Source organism: Pelodiscus sinensis, chromosome 12, assembly GCF_052426305.1.
Source record: "Pelodiscus sinensis isolate ZL-2025 chromosome 12, ASM5242630v1, whole genome shotgun sequence".
NCBI lineage: Eukaryota > Metazoa > Chordata > Testudines > Trionychidae > Pelodiscus > Pelodiscus sinensis.
This window is the reverse complement of record NC_143063.1, coordinates 20,270,912-20,292,767: the sequence shown is the minus strand read 5'-3', so window position 1 is coordinate 20,292,767 and position 21,856 is coordinate 20,270,912. Positions and strand designations below refer to the sequence as shown.

General features: G+C 41.3%; 1 long non-coding RNA gene across 1 annotated transcript in view; it reads right to left on the bottom strand.

The window, feature by feature from the left end:
• The window catches only part of LOC102447669 (uncharacterized), a 139,409-nt gene that overhangs the window by 37,340 nt on the left and 80,213 nt on the right, over window positions 1-21,856 (bottom strand). The window contains exon 3 of the long non-coding RNA XR_012906729.2: window positions 5,927-6,049. This is a non-coding gene — a long non-coding RNA (uncharacterized LOC102447669). The remainder of the gene's footprint in view (window positions 1-5,926; window positions 6,050-21,856) is intronic.

Genomic DNA, 21,856 nt, shown 5'->3' with positions numbered 1-21,856 from the left:
TTCCTTCACACAGAGCAAGTAGATAGCTGTGGTTGGAGAAGATTTTAGGTATTCTATATAATGCCACCTCTTGGAGTTGATCCTAAGACTATGATTAGTATTTTCCTATACAAAGCAGCTTCACAGAAAGAAAAGGCAGGGCTGGTCCTACCATGAGGTGAACTGAGGCAGCTGCCTCAAGTGCCAGACTTGGGTGGAGGGGGAATGCCATTAGGACCCAGAGTGTAGAAAATTGTGTCTGCTGCTGGTGCATATGTAGGTAGTAGAGCAGTACCATGAGAGGAGTAGAACAGGATGAAGGCAGAATTGAGACCTTTCAAAGTTTTGGCCCCAGCGAGGGGGCATGGAGGCATCATTTGAGCTCCCCACTTCAGGTGCCAAAATATTGTGGGCCGGCCCTGAGAAAAGGGGTCATTTCTTTATATTGGCTCCCATTTGGACATTTAACTTGAACTGATCTCAGGTCAATAGATTCTGTAAACCATGAAGGTGACAGAGAGACAGATTTTCTTGTCTGGCCAAGCAGTGCTTGGTGCATGGCTAGGCTGGCAGATTAGATTCATAGGGCATGTCTACACTAGGGAGAAGATCAACCCTCTGGAGGTTGATCTTCTAACCTTGAATTTAGCAGGTCTAGTATAGACCAGTGTTCCTTCCAAACTGCATAGCAGGAAAGCTTCACAGGTGATTAATCAGCCCTGACCTGTCAGTCAGCTCCGTGAACGGAGCCCTGAGCCTCTGACTGGGCGGGGCTGATTAATTACCTGTGAAGCTGTGCTGCCCTGCAGTTTAGAGGGAACACTGATATAGACTCACAAATCAAATGCTGAGAGCAGCCCTCCCCCCCCCCAGCATCTAATACTCCTCGTTCTGCAAGGAGTAAGGGAAGCTGATGGGAGCAGCTGTACGGATACTGCCAAAGCTCCATTTAAGGTAAGCTGACTCCAGGTAGGGATTTTGTGTAGCTGGAGTTGTGTATCTTAAATCGATCTGCTGGGTGTAGTGTAGACTAGGCCAGAGACTTTAAAGTCTGATGGGATCATTCTGTTTATCCAGTCAACCCTCATGCACATCACAGGGCACAGAACCTCACCCTCCTACTCTTGCAAAAGACTCGCCGCGTGAGTTACTGAAGTCCTGAAATCATGATCTGAAGACGCCAAGTTACAAACTTCACCCACTTAGGCTAGTTCAAACCACAAGTGAACTGCGCCCCATACTGCTGAGGAGTTTAAAAACTCCAGGGGCTCTGCCAATGTGACCTGGGGGAAATTCTTCCCGACCCCACATATGGGCATCAGTTAGACCTTGAGCATAATGGCAAGATCCCCCCCAGGCAAACATCTGGGAAAGAATTCACTGTGCTAACTCAGAACCCTCCCCATCTCTGGCGGTTGGAGCTATTTGCTACTAGTAGTTACTGATGGGCAACATGCTACTGCAGACAATCTCATCATACCTCTCCCCTCATAATGTATCATGCTCACTCATGAATTTAGTTAGTTATTTTGGCCCCACCACTCCCTTTGGAAGGCCATAAAAGCAAGAGGGCGAGAAGAAGAGGGAAAGCTTAGAAAAGTGATAAGGATAGTAGATGAATGGGCTTTCCCCTGTGGACTTTAAAACCCTCTCATTTAAACAGGCCTGATCTCTCATAATGTCAATCATTGGAATTACAAGTATTTGGCTATGAAGTCATCCTGTTTTCCTCCATAAGTTTATAAGTTCCTCCTAACACTGTTCATCAGTTAAGTAATTCTTTACGGGTGGTGGTAACAGATACTGCACAGCAATAATTATTTGACATTGTCTGTTACAACTTTTTACAACGTTGTGATAGGCCTTTCAATCTTTGTAATGACATCTAGCAAAAACAGTCTAAGGTGTAACATGATTGAGGTTCCCGATATATTTTCTAATCATGTCTTTAACAGATTATATTGTACCTACTAGCATCTTCAAACCCCACAACTACCCCCCTCCAGCTACCAGCCTAGAGATTATCTGCTCGATTTTGAGAGACAGCGAGAAGAAGCAAATTGCAGAACTCATCAATGTTATCACTTGTTTCATACTAATTAAGGATGTACAGAACATTAAAGATCTGGATTCCAAAGCCCATTAATGACATTGAGGAAAATTTCAAGCTGGCGCAATAAAAATGTGCCACTCAGAGTGTGTATGGTAAATAGTGTCCTGCTATTATTTTAGAGTATAAACCAGTGAAAATAGGGTTTCTTGTAAAAATACTGGCAGATCCCTGAAGAGAGAATCATCACAAAGGCAATGCTATCAGTGAGGAATATTTACACATGGAAGCTGCTGGTACTACTGTTTCTCTATCCTGTTAGAAATAGTTCCATTGTGACTGCCTTGAAAGTGTGTGTGCACACACACAGAGAAATGATCAATAAATACACTTAGAAAGCCTGTTATGCCATGTTGTGTATCATGAATTCTGATAATATCAATCATAATTGAGTTAGCTATAATCCATCTGACTTCCAGTAGACTGGGGTCAGCAGGGGATGCAATGGCTCACTTCACATCAATTACCATGTAATGTAAAGAGGTGGTAAGCAATTCCCTTTGATAGTTTACAGCTATAAATAATTATAAAGCACTGGTAGTAAAGCTGGCTCTTGGGCACAATATTAAATCATGAATTTTCATTTACTTATATCTCACAGAAGCTGTTTGGCTTACTAGCGTGAAATGTGAAATCCTGATTAGTTGTAGCAATCCTTGCAATAATGTGGTATATGCAAGCTGGTAGATATTATAAAGTGATAATCCCATGTCTTCCCCCTTTCAGATAGAAATATTTTTCACTTTTAATATTGAAAAATTAGATGTGTAGGCTGTGATCATGTATCACGGCAGAGTAATGATGGGAAAGAGTGAGTGAGCTTTACATTGAGAAGCTCTAAAGAGTCAATGTCATGTTTCATCTTCCAGCCAGCTTCTACTCATTCTCTTTGGGTTCTGTTCTTGAAAGTACACAAGTTTCTATGGGACCAAATGAGAAGATGCCAAAGATGAGCTTTATTTCTAGGATTTAACTAAGAAGTTACCGGTCTTAAGACCTAAAAACTTTCTTCCACTGCTTATTAAAACTTTTGCAAGCTGTTATTCATGGTAAATTTGGAATTTGTGCAACATTTATTGGGCTAAACAGGTGGATCAAGTCACACTGGCTCTCTGTCGGTCATGACTGGCTAATCTTATGCCATGTGACTAGAAGCATTGTTTAGCAGAGATAGGTTGAGATGCAAATGGCAAGGGGAGATTAGCATGAGAGAAGATGCATGGAGAGGAAGAGCTGAAAACTGGAAGAGAGGCAAATTGAGGGAAGTCTATTAAGAGAGGAAGCCTAAAGCAAGTGCTGGGATACCAGAGGTAACTGAAGAAATACTGAAAAAGGGCGATGAAAACCAGAGAAAGCACAGAAGACTCTCTAAAATATGGATCATCTCTATCGACTTTTATGGGAGGCAGGGAAGGCTTTAGAAGCAACCAGGGAGTGGCAGGAAGGATAAGAGAATTCACCCAAGCTTGTTTAAGAGAGGAAAAACAAACCTGGAAGCAAACATTTTCCTGAAGGTGACAAATGAAGTTCACTGTTCTCTCACCTTCTTCCCTCCCCCAACTCCCCCAGGAAGGGAATGGGGGAGATGTTGGGTTACCTCAGCAATGCCACAATTTCTAGATTGTTTTCTAGGCTAGAGAGGCTCATCTATACAAAGCTTTTAAAGTTTACCCATCACCTACCTGCAAACACCAGGATGAGAATTTTTCTAACCAGAGAATTTAGCCTTGTCATTTGGGGCCTGAAATACTGAGCAACACAACCCCAGTTAAGGTCAATGGTGTGACGGGGCAATCAGCACTGTCAAACACTGGGCCTTAGGCGTACAGTAGAAAAGTGTCCATTTGCACTGAAATTATCCTGAGTTTCAATGAAGAACTAATATTCTGTGGGTGCCAGTGGCTAACTTAAGTAGTCTTAGCTCATGGAAAGTGGCTAGATATCCTTATATTTGTGATGATAAAATAGGGCATGAAAAAAGTGAAATATACCCGACCTGTTCTCATTTTCCCCTCTGAGTCTGTTTATACAGCAGCTGGAGGCAACAGCCAAGAAAATCACAGCTGTATGCAAACAATTTTCATCATCCAAGATTAGCCAAACCAGCACTGTTTTGTGGTTTCATGAAAAAAGGAAAACATTCCACATTCTGGTCTGGAATTTTTTTTTTGGGGGGGGGGGGGGCGGAGGGGAGGAGAAAGGTAGAGTCTCCTGGTGGCAAACTCATTTTCATATTCAAATACTCCTTATGCAAAGTGCACTAGTTTTTCACAGCTTAGACTCAATGCTATTTAGTTTTGACCCTGCAGAGAGATGCATTGTATATTAAACCAGGCAAGAAACAGTTGCTTCTGGGTAATGACAAAAACAAACAAACCCCACAACAACAGAGTGCAGATATGAACAAGGATAAAAGTGTTGGTGCAACACAAGGACGGACTTAATGGTGAGTAATAGGAGAAGGGAGCAGGACTGAAATGCTGAATGGCATAGGGTTTATGATAGAGCTGCCCCACCGAGTAACTATTTGGCAAAGCCAAACAACTTTGGAAACAGGTGAAGTCAATGTTCATTTACCAGCCTGAGAGAACATCCTGCAAGAAAGAGCTTTCTCAATGAAAGATATCAAATAGGTTTATGATACTATCACAGCCATGGCCAAGAGGATATGATAAAAGGGAAGGCAAATGACATATGCCAAAGAAATGAGTAGCTGTCATACATATTAGGTGAAATAATAATAATCATTTAGATAAAGCGATTTGATGTTTGCTGTGTGATCAAGTAAATATGTTGCATACGGGTAGGTGGAAATCTGCTGAGGTGGACTGAATATTGGTAATTTCAGCCTCTGAATAATAAATAACTCAACAGTGTCACTGTGAGGCCCAGGTCATAGCCTGGAGAGCAGCACCTTGCTGATCAGGGAATTGCAGAGTGAACTGAACTGCAATCACCAAGCAGCCTGATTTGTGTCCTAAATTGCTGTTTAGCAGCATGATGTGAACCGCAATCAAGGGAGAACCCAGAGGAGTTTCTAAGGGGAGCAAATGGCTTGTTTCCAAGCTCATTACACAAAATATTTACAGCGGTGTACATTAAATTGGAGAAGATCCCAAATTATTTTTACATGAGGTCAGGAGGAAGAGAACTTTTTTGAAAATGATTGTGAGCAAATGATCGTTTCCACTGAGGAAGTTAAAGGGATACTGTATTTCTGATGTTATTTCTGTCTCACTCACTTTGCTCTGCAAAGTCCAGATTCACATGCTATAATCTACCAATTCCTAGTCAGAATAATGTAGTATTTTTAATTTATTTGAGAGCTATTGAAACACAAAAGTGACAGATTTTTTAAAATAAAATATACATTAGAAGTATCCCAAATTTATAATAGTTTCAACTGTAGAAATTGTTTGTGACAACTCTGACAATTGGTTTTTTGAACAACAGCAAGTGAATTTTAGTCCTTTAAAATCGGTCATAATTTGCCAAAAATAATTATTGGACTACTATGTGTCATGGAAAAACACACTGATAACAATCAAGCTACTTTGCCAGATCTTGAAAAAAGATTACTGTCTTAATATTGGCACTTATTATTGCTGTGTTATGTATCTAGTTCCATGATTGTGCAGTAAGTGAACCACAAAAAATAAATTGTACAGGTTATACTCTAGATGTACCAGCAGGTACAGTACAATGCAGAATGAAGGCAGAGTGAAGTTGGCCTGGAATGCTTTCAGGAACCGGAGCGTTGTCCGATACAGGAATCCACATCTAATTATATTTCAGGCAGCAATATTAAAATATTTAGCAGCCAAATTTTTCACTTACCAAAGGAGCTGCTGACTTCCATGGGCCACTCAATAATCTGACAGCTACCCAGTTGAGTATTTTCTCTGAAAGTGATCAGAAACATGAAAAAGTAGAAGATCATTCTGGCTTAGGATGTATAACCTATAGGATAAAACAAAAATAAACAAACACATAATGTGGCACTTTTACTATAGTAGTTACTAGATATTTTAAAATTCCACATTCTGTTTATATTCTCTCTTCTTTTCCTTATTTCCTTATCCCTGTATGGTTGTAATGTTGTATCTTTCGCTTTTGTGGTTCCTTCCCCAGCTATACTGTTCCCCAGAGAATCACAACATACATCTGGTTACTATAAAAGGAGGAGGGAAAAGACCCAAACCAAACCAAACAAACAAACAAAAAATCGACCCTGGATCAAGGTGCCCCCAGTCTGTTTCCTGATGATGTTACTGTTCAAAAGGCCAAGAGAAAATAGAATAAAAATAATAAATCCTGGACATAAATATTATCAAAGAACATGGTGGCCTTACCATGACGTACAGTGACTCCCCTGAGTGGAGCTGCTTTCTGCCTAAACAAGTCACCAGTCTGATATGACACATAACAAGCTGCTGTTACACAGTAAGCACAAAACACTGGATTTTAACAACTGTCTCATGATCAATTTTTGAACCTTTTGTGATTGTCTCTCTCTTTCCCTCAACTCTCGGCTAAAACATAACCAATGCTCTATTTGAAGATCTAGCTACCAGGCATGTTGCCACATCGTTGCATATTCATCAGTAAAAATCTTTCCATATTCACATGGCAAACCATTTGAACTGTCATAAGGAAGAAATAATCACCTTTCCTTTAAAATGTAACAAAGGCCACCAGAGCTGTGTTCTTTGTATAACAGTAAACATTGTCACTAGTAATCAATTTATTTTACTGGTAAGGATAGTATTCTCATGACAAGTCAAAGACCTTTGGAAATAGTACATCTGTGCCTGTTATTTAAGCATACACAGAAACAAAGAGGCAGAATATATTAGAAACAAAAAATATGTCATCTTGTATAATGGTCTCATTGTTTGCTCCACTAGAGAGGGATTGTGCCATAACATATGACGCTGAATGTGCCTTTCTTGTTCGCCAGCTTTCATAATAAAGTATGTGATGCACATTTAATTGCATAGAGAAGATACGGATGTTAGCCGCAGTCGCCCACCCTTTCAATGCTGCCCATGCTGGGTTAGAAATGTATTTTTATGAATGTTAAGAAACCTAAACAGCAATCAATAGAATGTAGGTCTAATACCCCAGTTTTAATGGTAGTCACTTTGATTCAAAGCCGGATCAATACCAAGTCGCCTCTGACTGAGACTGAAACTAAAGTATTGTAATGCTGAGTAAATGACACCTGCGTTATGCCTTCCACGGTAGGGGTTTTAATTTTCTTTTCTATATGGTAAAATGGGCTAAGAAAAGGAATGAGGGATGAGTACATGTTGTCTTATGTTACTTAAGGTGCGTCGCTTTTTATGACGCCACAAATGTAAATAGACTTATACATCAAGAAATCATTTAATAATAGGAAGCATCACCCACTATGTACATGCAGGGGCTGGGGGTGTGGGTCTCTCGCACACATTCAGATAGCTGATAAGTATCATTCTTCCCTCACTAAAATTACAATACTCCAGTGATTTTCACAACGAAAATCAATGGTCTGTCTTGAAGCACATAGACAGGCCCTGTGTCGTAAGCAGCACATTAGTCCTAAATTATGCAGCAGGGACCCAGGAATTAGACGGTGCTAACGTTGCCGGACCCATTCAATCACTGCTTTTCTACTCACAGGATGCCTGATGAGGGACAAGAAAAAACTGCCAACAAAATAAGAAATGCTACTTTTAGAGAATGAATAATTAGAGGCACGGTTGTCACTTGTCCTGCACGGTCATGCAGAGGAGTAATGAAGCATACAGCCACCCTCCTACTCAACTCTCCAGCATGGTTTACCCAGCTTGCCATTCTCTGCATATGGGCTGGAGACAGCAAACTCAGAAAACCACTATTCTTCTCTATCCTTGTGCATGCAGGCAAGGAACAAGGTGTGGGTAGAACCAGGGCTTGCTCCTCCCTTTTCAACATGCCAGTCAGTGGGAAAAAATAATCTCTCCCTGATAAAGGAGTAGCAGAGATTACTTCCCCTGGGGCAAGGCAGAGGCATGAGTCCTTCCCTGGGATGATTCTGGGATAACATCCTTTACACAGAGCAACACCAAGTTTCAGTCTAACCTATATACCATGGCATACCCATGCCTATTGAACCCCATGCACTACAGTAGATACATTTTTTATGAGTCATAATGAATTTCACCCACAGAAAGCAACACACTGTGAATTAAACCCACTCTTCTCAAAATCTGGATCTAACTACTTATGCATCAGGATTAAAGGGTTTATTTCTGCTTATTTGAACTCTGAATTATTTTCTTTTTGAATGCAGAAGGGGGTGATTCACCTACCTTTTTAACCTTTACATTCCTTGAGCAAGTGTCTCAAAGGCACATAGTGTGTGAATGGCCTACGCAATGCATGCTATTCTCATAATGCTCCTAACTTTCACATTTGTCTGCACTTCAAATCTGAGCAAGCCAGTTACTGAGAAAGGCCATAATGCTTTAAAAAAAATCAACTTTACAGCAACATTAATTACGTCCGACAGTCTGAAACTTGTCTGCTGCAGTGTGCAGCCATGGTGCTGAAGCAAGAAGATGCAGCATCAGAGGAGCCATTAGGAAGTCCTGTTAAAAGTGTCTGATCTCAGGCTTTCACATCCAAGTGGCCATTAATATCTGACATGAGGATTGCACTGGTTAGCATAATGGAGGGTAGGGTGATGTAGCTCCTGGAGATTCATTCCCCTTCCTCCAGCAATTGTACGTTGTAAGAAATTCCTGCATCTCAAAACTGCTCTATCTAAACAGAGATGAAATCTGAATATTCAAACCTTCCACCCCCCACTGAGCCCAGCTGAGCATGCTTCGGCTTGACTTCAAAGGAAAGAGACATGAGAAAGGAAGCCTGGCTTATTCGTGCCGTGTTGACTCAGCACTGTTTCCTTGCTAAGCCCCATGATGTCAGTTGTACAGGACAATACCATACGGTACAGATCCACAGCATTAGGTGAGCACATGCAAGATTGTGATATTCTCATGCAGATTCAGATGTATTTAGGTATTTCTTCACTATGGACTAGCATTCTGAGATGCCACATTATGCCAGACAATCTAAATGTTACCATACTGCAATTTACTGTGAAAAACAGTCTAACTTATCCTATGCACAGATCCATAGGAGTAAGTGGGGCCACTCTCTTTCTTCCTCCCTCTCCAGAACAGGTGGGTGTGGATTGGGCAGAGACTGACCAGGACAGCTAATCCAGGGTCATAATTGGCTGCTGATCAACGCCAGAAGTAAAGCACTGCCTTCCTCGGACAAGAGACTATTGATGGTGGTGTCTTCAAGTAATAGCATTTCCTGTGGCTAGTCTGGGATTGTGCAGTGCCTAAAATGGCAACCTAGCCCTCAGGTCCTAAATGAGACCCTAAAAAGCTGACCTGTTCTCTGTACTGCATGGACATGAAGGAGCCCCTGGTGCTTTAAGAGTGCAGATTAGCCCTGTGAGGCCGGCCACCAGGACTTCTCCTCAACACTGCTGTCCAGAGAGCTGCACACAGGTTCTCAATTTAGCTCAAGGGTGGTGACTACACTTCGGCAGGTGCTGTATTCCAGGGCATTGTTTGCAAAGCATTTAGGATCCTTCAGGGCAAAAGGTGTTACTGTATAGCAATCCTAACGCTGGTTTGTACCGTGGAATTTTCTGATCAGGCTGATTGGAATAGCCGAAGATATGAGTAAAGATTGATTTTAATTTTTTCTTGTGAAACCACCTCTTGAAATGTTCTTTGTTTGCCGAATGGATTTACTTGTTGCTGCTTTCAGTGCTAATTGAAACACAAAAACTGCACTCTGGCTCTCTTGTTCATAATTGCTGCTCCCTCTCTAAGCTCTCAGGCTGAGCTCTGTTGTGTCATTTTAGCCATCACTTTCTAATTATTTCTATTGCAAGGCCCATTCCAGAAGATAAAATGATAAGCGAACTTGTGAGAGCTATGCCTCAAGTAGCTCAATATGCCCTTGTCAGGCTGTAATAGCATCATTGCCTCTCGCTGAATGTAGTGGCTCTCAAAAGTCTAGATGGTTGCAGAGGAAAAAATATACAAACAGGGGATGGTAACACAGTGATAGGTCCAATTTTTCACTGTCAAGAAGAGCAATTTTATTAAGCAGACATGTTAAAAGTGAAAGATTTGCAAGAATGTGCAGTGTGTTGAGTCACAGTTTGGAAAACTATCTTTATATTGAAAGCAGGCTCAGAAGTCTATCCTCCTGGGTATCTTTAAAGAATACAGATCTGTGATTAATCTCACTGGCCATTGCATGTCATATAAATGTTGTCAAAAACCCAGCATGTATCTGGCAGTAAAAATACCTGGCTGTTATTAAAAAAGGGGAGATGATGATGCTAGTTTCGTATGGTTCAGCACACTGCTGATTTCATGCATCACCCTTTTATTTAATGCTCGCTGCTTTAAGGCCCTGATCCTGCAAACTTGTACACATGCAAGTAAAATTATCCAATGGGACTACTCAATGCCAGTAAAGTTACTTATGTATTCACTGTTTGCATGATTGTGGCCTGAGGTAAGTGATATAGTTATCACATGACTATGCCCGTTTCCGAAGTAGTATAAAGTATATTTTAATAGTATAAAATATGGAAAACAACAAGGTAGACTTACTCTTGCCTCAGCAGGAGACAACCTCTTGAGGTCCCATTCCAGCCTGATAGTCTCTTTATTGCTATATTAATAAAGCATCATATTCAGAAGAGATTGTTAAAGTAGAGATTCAAATAAAGATACAGGGCCAAATGTAAAGATCCCACACAACAGATGATCTGCACAAAATGTGTATGCAAATATTGCCTTTATGCTAGCAAATAGCGATTTGCACATACAGATAAAGGGCTGTGCTAATGCGGTGAGTGTGCCCCCATTTCGAATGTATCATCCAATGCCCAGGCCTTTGTAATGATGGTCTATTCTATGTGTGCGCCTTCTGGGGGAGAATACTGTCACGTGGCTGCCCAAAACAACCTGCCAATGGAAACTGACTTTCAAGAAGCTTTGTCCAGGTAAAGTCCCAGGGTACGTCTAGACTACATGCCTCTGGCGACAGAGGCATGTAGATTAAGCTACCCGGCATAGGAAAATGAAGCGGCGATTTAAATAATCGCCGCTTCATTTAAATTTAAATGGCTGCCACCCTGAACCGATCAGCTGTTTGTCGGCTCAGTGTAGTAGTCTGGACTCTCCACGGTCGACATCAAAGGCATTTGTTGACCTCCCAGGTAAACCTCATCCCAGGAGGCATACCTGGGAAGTCGACAAATGCCTTTGATGTCAACCGCGGAGAGTCCAGACAACCGTGCTGAGCCAAAAAACAGCTAATCAGCTCAGCGCGGCAGCCATTTAAATTTAAATGAAGTGGCGATTATTTAAATCGCCGCTTCATTTTCTTATGCCGGGTAGCCTAATCTACATGCCTCTGTCGCCAGAGGCATGTAGTCTAGACATACCCCCAGTGTCTGATTGTTTAAAAATGGAACTTTAATGAATTAATCAAGAGCATTCACTTTAATTTCCCCTTGTGGGTTTATTCTCGAATTGTGTTAGTACACTTTGGTTTCCTAAAAGACTCAGCAGGGAGCAAACTAGTTTATGTTGGTGAGATTGCAATTACATATTAACCAGACCAGATCTGTTTGGTCTTTGAGCTAATTAATATAGCCATATCCTGTGACGTATACCACTCTCTGTGGATTGATAGATTACATATGTAACCCACACACCTCCTGTGTGGCATACTGTCCCATATAATGGAACCAAAACCACTTACAGAGAGAATAAGTCTGCTCTACAGCCTCAGCTAACAGGCCATTGGCTTTTAGCTCATGTACTGTAGGTTCACGCACCAAGCCCCAGAGGTCCCATGTTCAAGTCCATCTGCAGACAAGCAACACCTGTAGCCATTCCACACAGTTATCTTTTTTATTGCTATCCATAAAACAAATTTGTTGTGGAGAGGCCAATGTTGTGTTTACAAAATTGATAAAAATGGGAGTTAATTGAGGACTGACAATTTGTCACAATTATTTATTAATTCATAGCACGGTTGGAAATCCCAGCAGAGAAGCCAAAGATTGTAGAGGCTTGGAAACAAAACAGCCCTTCTTCCCCCTACTGATCTCTTCTGACAGAGATGAGACCTCTACTGATCAGAAACCTGTCCTGGAATTAACCAGTTGGGGAAAGGAGGGGGGGGGGGGGTGAAATTCATCATGTACTGACATCTAAGATATGGTTGTGCATCCCTCAAGTGCAACTCGTATTGCACTAATCCCCTGCACAGAGGTGTATGTTATCCGCTGTGGGTCCATAGAAGATTGCAGATTCTTGGACTATCAATATAGCACCACTGCCATCCAGCCAATTTTCCCATCATGAAATGAAGATCCCTTTTTACAGACAAAGGGTATAAAGGGTCTAAACTGCACTTTAATGCAAATTGTGTGTCTTAGTTTGATTTTATTTTGAAATAGTCTATTTTGAAATTTGGCGCGTCTACACAGTGCCAAATTTTGAAATAAAGCACTATTTCGAGACATCCCTTATTCCTCGTGGAACAAGGTTTACAGGGATGGCAAAATAGAGCATCCATTATTCGAAAATTATTTCAAAATAGCAGACGCATTCCTTGGATGCAAGGTAGCTATTTCCGGATACCTCCAGTATTCCAAAATAACCTTGCAGTGTAGACATACCCAAAGTGTGAACTTCAGATAGCTTCACTTCTCCTCTTAAAGTTACAGTTGTTTACTATTGTCTCCATGGTGGTGTTCATCTCTTAAGACAGTAGAGAGGTGAGAAGTTCCAAGGAAGAGACAAAAATGGCAGTTGAAACACATTCTATGACTATGCAAAATTGTTTTGTCTCTAAACATGGAGTATGATTCTATAAGACCAGGAAAGCAGTTAGGGTATGTCTACACTACAAAGTTAATTCGAACTAACACACGTTAGTTCGAATTAACTTTGATAGGTGCTACACATACAAACAGCTAGTTCGAACTTAATTCGAACTAGCGGAGCGCTTAATTCGAACTAGGTAAACCTCATTCTACGAGGACTAACGCCTAGTTCAAATTAGGCAGTTCGAATTAAGGGCTGTGTAGCCACTTAATTCAAACCAGTAGGAGGCTACCCGTTCCCAGCTTTCTCTGGTGGCCACTCTGGGCACCACCAGGGAAACTCGTCTGCCCCCCTCCCGGCCCCGGAGCCCTTAAAGGGGCACGGTCTGGCTACGGTGCCCGTGCCAGGTGCAAGCCTGCCAGCACCCAGCCAGCATACCCTATACCTGGCACAGCACGAACAAGCTACCCGCTGCCACCAAGCCCTCCGCATCTTCCCGGGACCAGGCTGGCGGCTCCCGGGAGCCTGCCCGGGTCCGCAAGAGGCGGGCGCCCGCCTGGTCTAGTGCGGAGATCGTGGACCTCATCCACGACGTCCACACTAGGCACAGGAAAGTGGCCATCTAGGGCAGGATAGCTGCCAGCCTGGCCACCCAGGAGCAGGTTTGCATGAAAATCAGGGTGGTCCAGTGAGACCCTTGACCCTGAGCCTAGAATGGCTGTACTGGGTCAGACCAAAGGTCCATCTAGCCCAGTAGCCTATCTGCCGACAGTGACCAACACTAGGGACCCTGGAGGGGATGGACCGAAACAATGACCAAGCCATTTGTCTCATGCCATCCATCTCCAGCCTTCCACAAACAGAGGCCGGGGACACCATTTCTACCCCCTGGCTAATACCACTCCATGGACCCAACCTCCATGACTTTATCTAACTTCTCTTTAAACTCTGTTATAGTTCTAGCCATCACAGCCTCCTGCAGCAAGGAGTTCCACAGGTTGACTATTTGCTTTGTGAAGAAGAACTTTCTGTTATTAGTTTGAAGCCTGCTACCCATTCATTTCATCTGGTGTCCTCTAGTCCTTCTATTATGGGCACTAATGAAGAACTTTTCTTTATGCACCCTCTCCACACCACTCATGCTTTTATAGACATCTATCATATCCCCCCTCAGTCTCCTCTTTTCTAAGCTGAAAAGTCCCAGTCTCTTTAGCCTCTCTTTATATGGGACCTGTTCCAAACCCCTGATCATTTTAGTTGCCCTCCCCTCTCCCACCCTCTCTCTTCCCCTCTCCCACCTCCTTTTCCCAGTCTCCCCAAGTTTTGTTCAATAAAGAGAGTTTCTATTTTTGACCACACGTGTCCTTTATTTTGTACATCAGGAAGGGGGGCTAGGGAGGGGTAATTGGAAGGAGGTGACAGAGGAATGGGGTACGAGCCCCCGATGGGGAGGACTTGGGTGGCTCTGCGGGCTCCTCGGGGTGGAAGCTCTCCTGCAGCCCTCCAATTGACACCCCCCCCCGTATGGCAGCCTGGAGCAAGTGCAGCCGGGCTGATGGCCGAGTGCTGTGATGTGCCAAGTGTGGGCACTCAGGGCACTCCAAGCCAGGACTGCTTTGCAAGCGGGGAACCCCTGAGAACAGTCTGCCCGGGGTGGGGGTCGGGTCCCTTTAAGCACAGCCCTCGGCTAGCCTGAGACAGCAGCTCCACACTCTGAGTCCTAATCTGATGCCCTGCCGGCACTGCTTCTGGCCAGCCTTAACCTCGGTTCAGGGTCCACTCAATGTTGACATGCTAGTTCGAATTAGCAAAATGCTAATTTGAACTAGTTTTTAGGTCTATATGCACTAATTCGAATTAGCTTAGTTCGAATTAACTAATTCGAATTAAGTTAGTTCGAATCAGTGCTGTAGTGTAGACATACCCTTAGTTATCGACCCATAGCAAGACACATGCATTTCATGTTACATTATTTCAGGACAATAGAAGTATTTATTTAATATTATCCATTTGATAACGCCAGTTTGAAAAATAAGTTTGATTAAAAGGGAAATGGCAACAAATTCCATTTGAAAGAAGACAGTAAAGTTGGATTATAGAGACTAAGAAAAGTTTATTTACTTTGTATTCTGATCTGCCCCTTTGTTACTACAACCAAAATAAAATGCTGAAGAATAACATATTTTTCAAAATAACCACCCCATCAAAGGCAAATAAACGACTGCAACATTTCTGAAAGAGACATCCATATATATAATTGCTGACAGATTTATTTGAAAAGGGTCTTTTCGTCACAACTTGCTAAGTAAAGGACATAGACATTTACACATTTCATATTCTGATCACATGTACATGTAAATAAAGAAGTTCATGTATACTTGTAATTGATTTTTGTACAAAATGTTACTTTCACTGTTTGTAATGGACAGTTGAACCCTCTCTCATAAAATGTATTTGGCTGTGCCCTTTCAATATTAACGTGCAAGGAAAGCTCAACACTTATGGTTCAACAGGTCTTCCTCTTCTAAGACAAGGTTGTTTCGTATTTATTACGGGACTCCATAAGTTAATACTTGCTACTACAGTCTATTTAATGTAGCTGAAACCTGTATTTGCTAGTGCACATGCTAACAGCAACTTTTGAGCCCAATCCTGTATTCCTGGCACATGCAACATGGCTAGAGTTAATGTGGGAGAATTGACATAAATATAGCACCGAGACCTTGTGATGTATGATGTTCCAAACATATTGAAGGTTCAGGTATGTTTTAAAGAACTTTTTTTTAAATCTGAGAAGGAATCTGGCAATAAAAGCAAACGTTACCCTTGCATTAATACACTGTAATATGTTGATGAAACAGAAGGAAATAACAATTCATTAAAATAATAATAATAATTTTTTTTAAACTCCTGTGCATCAGCATCAAAGCAGAGCACATCTATGGTAAAAAATCAGCCTTTTCCATTTGGATTGTGCTGATAACATTTATTTTTCTCTTTTCCATCTGGAAACCCTGTGGGTATCATGAGAATTGTAGCGAAGCTGATTGGGGTCATGTGTGAGGGCACTGGGATCAGAGCCAATGTCACGTCCAGCCTCCTACAGCTTCAAGAGCTCCCAGAGAGAATGTAACTACAAATCTGTGGCATATTGGGAAAGGAGGGTGGTAACAACTGAGGTCAGTGGCCAGAGCGTGTTTCAAATAGTCATGGGACCGGTGATCAGTTCTTAACCTGCAGCAGATTTACTGAATGGAGTTTCAATTAAAAAAAAAGTGTCTTGTATACAACAGAATGATGCTGTGATCCCCTTTCTTTATGGAATTAGAGGATAATAACAGAAGCAGATAATGTTCCCAAAAATGGATCCAGAATTCCTAAGATTTGTCACTACCAGTGAAGTGAAATCGGGTAGCAGGTTCATCTGTTTTTAAATGGTTACATATTTAACTTGTTTCCAGAATAAGTAATCTGTTTCCCTCTAATATTAAAAAGAAAAGAGGGACCAGCAATATTTAAATATAAATGATTTTTAGTGCTCCTGAAAGTGAGACATGGATTCAGGGCTTTGTTACAATAGGAACAAGTGCAGGCTTCCTTATATAGTTCTTGCAATACCTTTTGAGTAGAGACTGACATCTGACAATTATGCGGAATTCAGTCAATTCTGTAGTGATTTTATATCATATCCAATGAATGGTTCACACTTTCATGCAAAGATCCCAGTTCTTTATAATGCTTAACTGTATACCAGCTGGTAAAAATATTATCCCTATTTCACAGATGGGGTCAAAGGGGTGAATGGGGAGACCACATAATAAGTCAATGGGAGCCAGGAATAGAATGCAGGAACCCTGATTCCCAGTCCCTTGCTTTACCCACTAGGCAATGGTTTCTCCTCAGGACAAGTAGTATATATGGACAGGAGTGCACTAGGTGGTAAGCCACCAAATTCACTGCACTTAGGCTTTGACAGATTTGTGGCCAGCCTTTCAGAGTACTCAAAAGAGGCACCGTTGCAAAGAAAAACAATCCAGAATTTTAATAAAAAATATGGGGGAGGGGAAGAGAGAGAGAGAAAGAAAGAGAGAGAGAGAGAGCACTGTAAAATGCACCATGTTCCTATAAAACAATTCAGTACATCCAACTTTTCAACTGTGGTGGTGACAAAAGTTTACAAAGTCTTTATAATTATTGACAAGATAGAAACAAGTTCACCTGCAACATTTAGGTTTTGGTGGGGGAATAATTCCATCTGGCCAGTAACAAACTTTAAAGACTATGCAAATATAATCAGATTGTCTGGCTCAAGCAGCTTGACTGACTGATCTTGTATCAAAATTGGCATCATCACTTTATAATCTTGCAGCTACACTATGGTGTGCAGCAAACCAAGGAACACCAGGATTTTTTTTTCTCTGACGAGTACCACTTTTTCAGCAGGGCATATGCTGGCAGGGTTGCATTTACACCATCTGCTCTGCCTCAGGACCCTGCACCTGGAGTGAGCTATGGCTATTAAAGTTCTGGCTCCTTTCATCCCTTCCTCAAGTGCTGAAGGCTGACCTGGTAGGAAGTACAACTGGTTTTCAAATTATTTATGAATTAAATACATTTGCTATCCCATTAGTTAGCTGTTGGTGTACTTTATGACACCAGAGAGAGTGTTTGGCCAGGGAGTGGGAAAATCAGTACATATTCGTTAATCCAGTGTTGCTATTTTAATGCTTTAACACACCGAGATATTTAATTAATTATTTTAAAGTAGTATTTTTCTCCCCAGCTGTCACTAGGAAAAGACGTGGACAACATTTCCTTGGAAATCCTGATTAGCATGAAACTGCACCAAGTACCTATGTTCACTTCAAGAATCAATGCAACATACCTTCTCAAAGAAAAGTCCAGCCTCCAGTTATTCAAGACCTGAGATTCCTCAGTTACATTCTTTCAGCTTGTAAACTGAAATAAAATCGGTAGGTAGCCCTCATAAAGACTATCTTTAATGCTAGTAAATTAAAATATTTCTGTATTGGAAGCTGCATTGTAAAGGTACATATATGGTTTTGGGGTGAAGATCTTCATTAAAAACAACTTTAATATTGCTTTTTAAATGAACCAGTTTCTAATGAAAAAAATGTTTCTCTCACCACCATTCTTTCATTCACACAAAGACTTTCAAGCATTGTCAGGTAGAGCTGGACAAAACTAGGCTTTGTTCCTGGAAACATTTAGTCACTTAACTCCAAGTTCATGAGTAGTATGTTTTAATTTGAGAGTTCATGTGCTTATGCACTAGTGTAATAAAGGTCTTGGTGCTATATTTTTCATGTTTTTAAACAAATTTTTACTAGTTCACTTTGTGTGATAAATTTTCTGAAATTACAAGGGTTCAAATATTTTACACATATTCAATCCAATTATTTCAACTCAGCCAGTTAAAGAATCACAACCAATACCATAAGACATTTGTGATCAGGGCCCACCCAATTTAAATATTCAGAAAAGCAGTGTACAAATGGTCTGCCAAGTTTTACTCATTCTATCATCAAAGGAAAGTTAGCACATAATTGTTGAAAACTAAATAAAATTAGTCCAGTTTGGCAAACTCAAAACTAGAGGAAACAGCAGTGCTTAATACATTTCAGTGTGAAAAAATAATACTAATAATGCTACTTTTGTGGCAGGCTGGTTATCATCTACAGTGGATTTTGTATACGTCTTAGTCATAAATGAACCTTTCATGGATTATAGGACATATCTTTCCTGTTTTTCAGCAACAGTGCAATTGCATCAGTGCTAGCAATGGTGAAGCTCTGCTGCTGAATAAACCTAGGCATTTTTACATCTTGCCATCTGATCTTATTCAGAGCCATGATATAAATAATCCTGATCTGAGGAAGGATAGATGCCAATTAAGTGAACTCCCCCTGCCCTCCCCCACACACATACGGTATCTTTCTATTTTAGACAAGGCCTGCATGGGAGTTAGCAAGGATGTGCTTCAATCTGCACAAGATTAGCTATTTTAGATTTTGATACCATTGATTTCTTTTTATCCATCTTTTAGATGTACAAAACACCTTATACTGTATGTCTACACTACGTGTTTTGTCGGAAGAGGCAACGAAAATGAAGCGCTGTTTAGCATTTTCTCACTCTCCATTTGCATAATCTATTCCAATCTGGTTTTGCGCAAGAGGTTTTTGCATAACAACATGCAGTGTGGACGTGTCTGTTTTGTGCAAAAACCTCTTTTTTGCACAAGATCCTTATTCCTCTCTGGATCCTTTGTATAAGGACACATCCATACAGCATGTTTTTGTGCAAAAACCTCTTGAGCAAAAACGTATCAGAATAGATTATGCAAATGAAGTGAGAGAAAATGCTAATGAGCGCTTCATTTGCATTGCCTCTTCCGACAAAAAAAGTAGTGTAGACATAGCCTGAGTCTGGCTATATTGGGCATATTTCTGTCAGCATAATGACTTCCAGGCAGTGCCAGTGGTTAGACGCTGTTGAAAACCAGGGGCACCAGTGAAAATTACACCAGCTTAAAACCAATGCTAGCCATACGTGGGCAAACCAGTGCTGTGCATCTACACCGGGAGGATTGTTTCTGTGTTGCTACATTGGTACACCAGCTCCCAGCAAAGAAAGAGATTGCTAAGTCCCATTGATGGAGCACTGATACCCATCCTGTCTAAAAACCATTCCAAGCACCGGAAGCCTGAACAGCCATTTTATAGGCACGAGCTGAGTATGTGCAAACATTCTATTGCATGTTGAGCATGCTAGCCTCACATTTTGAGTTATTCTGTTTGTAGGCTTAAAAAAAACCCCTCTCCAGCCTGTCCTCAAATTCCTGACTAGCATGTTACATCTCATTTCATGCTGTGGCTCCATTAATGGAACCTAATTTCCTCTCTGAAGCAGACTATTAGTGGTGGTTGGAGCCACTTATGAGGTCATACACTCAAACAGCACTTATCTAAAGTAAATGCCTTATAACTAATCAGGAAGAAGTACCACCCCATTGCTCTCCGCAGAGCCCCCCAGGTCTCAAAACTCCATCCATTCACAGTGAGGCAAAACCTAGAAAGCACAACCTTTGATTTTATTTTTTTTTTTCCCAATGACAGCAAGTCATGGCCTTCAAATGCATAGGCTGGAATTAGGAGGGAATAAACAATTAGACAGAGCTGCTGGAACAAATCCTCCTGTTTCATTTTTCTTCTTCACTTGTCTCAGCTGGAGTAGTTTTACCTCCTATTGACACCCATTGTGTTCTTGGCTGCTTGCTATGATGCAGCTGTTTTTTTAATGCCTATCAACCCTCTGCCTTTTTACGATACAAAGGTGACTTGTTAATACAAATGTTGTTGAAGCTTTACTAACAATGGGCCCCAGTTGTGATCAATGATATTGTACCTTGGCAGGGAATGTATCAATGTTCATGGATTCATTTAAAAGTCATCTGCACAGGACTGCAGATCTTTTATTTTAAAAAAACCTGCACATAAGCAATGTGTCTACCATGTTAGTCTGACATTTCAAATTCTATCGGGTGCTATTACATAGCACTGAAGTTTTACTGTTTCCAACGATATTTGCCTAGCCTCATAGTTATCACAGTCTACCTGGTCAGGAGACTCCATTTAAACAGAAACCTATCCACAGCTCAAATCCCAAAATCCTACTTCATGTCCAACCTTTTTAGTCTTTGTAAAAGATAGTGTGATTCAACATTTCATATTGCACTTGTTCTTCTCTAAAGTTATTTCTAACAAAAGAACAAATATTTGACTGACATTCCCTTTGCCCATGTTTTGTTTCACTGTTGAAAACTCAGCCCAATCTCACTTTAACCCCAGTTTAACTGGCACAGCACTTAGTAAGTGGAGTGACCCCATTATATGAAAACAGGGCATTATCCATCAAAGTCACATGTGAAAATGGTAGAAATGTAGCTGTGTTAGTCTGGTGTAGCTGAAACAAAAAACAGGACTGTGTAGCACAAAAAACAGGACTGTGTACCCATTACAAAGAGAGCTTCCCCAATTATCACCTCTAATATCATTAGCTCACAGACATTTACCTGTCCCCCTTCCTGCACCCTCCATCCCCCTTCTGTTCTGAAATTTGATTTGTCCTTTTTGATTTGTCCTTTTGATACCAAACTGGGTGGGGTTGCGACTTCTTTGGAGGATAGGGACATAATTCAAAATGACCTTAGCAAGTTAGAGAAATGGTCAGAGGTAAACAGGATGAGGTTTAATAAAGAGAAATGCAAAGTGCTCCACTTAGGAAGGAACAATCAGTTCCATACATACAAGATGGGAAGCGACTGTCTAGGAAGGAGCATGGAGGAAAGGGATCTAGGGGTCATAGTGGACCACAAGTTGAATATGAGTCAACAGTGTGATGCTGTTGCAAAAAAAGCAAATATGATTCTAGGTTGTATCAACAGGTGTGTTGTAAGCAAAACTCGTGAAGTCATTCTGCCGCTCTACTCTGCACTAGTTAGGCCTCAGCTGGAGTACTGTGTCCAGTTCTGGGCGCCACATTTCAAGAAAGATGTGGAGAAATTGGAAAGGGTACAGAGAAGAGCGACAAGAATGATTAAAGGTCTAGAGAACATGACCTATGAAGCCAGGCTTCATGAACTGGGCTTGTTTAGTTTGGAAAAAAGAAGATTAAGAGGGGACATGATAGCGGTTTTCAAATATCTAAAAGGGTGTCACAAGGAGGAAGGAGAAAATTTGTTCCTCTTGGTTTGTGAGGACAGGACAAGGAGTAATGGGCTTAAAGTGCAGCAGAGGAGGTTTAGATTGGACATTAGGAAAAAATTCCTAACTGTCAG